We start from the raw sequence: 473 nt of genomic DNA on the forward strand, positions 1-473 counted from the left end.
TGCCCTGTCATTCTTGCCACCATCGTCTCCTTCTCCCGCCCTTTGTGCCCCCCTCCCCCTTGTCGCCACCACGCTTGCAACGCTTCGAGGAGCAAAGTACTCCAGCACCTTCCGCTGCTGACCGACCGCGACGTCTTTAAGTTCCTGAGGAGGACGTGGCAAGGAAGAAAGGGAGGGAGGGAAGGAGGGAAGGACGAGAAGAACGAGTGATGAATGGGTTGCAGAGGCAAGAGGAGAACAGTCGGAGATAAACATCAGCCGGCAGTCGCTGAGCAATGGACAAAGCGCGATCATGCTGCCTCCCCAGTTCTCCTGTGCCACCCGAACCCTTACCCCAACCCTAAACCCCTACCCTGAGACCTAATCCTAACCCTAATTCTAGCCCTAACCCCAACCCTAACCTTGACCCTGGCCCTAATCGGAACCCTAACACTAATGCGAACCCTAAACCTTTCCAGCCAAGCGTCCCGAAA

This window comes from Nannochloropsis gaditana, assembly GCF_000240725.1.
Source record: "Nannochloropsis gaditana CCMP526 unplaced genomic scaffold scaffold161, whole genome shotgun sequence".
Classification (NCBI taxonomy): domain Eukaryota; class Eustigmatophyceae; order Eustigmatales; family Monodopsidaceae; genus Microchloropsis; species Microchloropsis gaditana.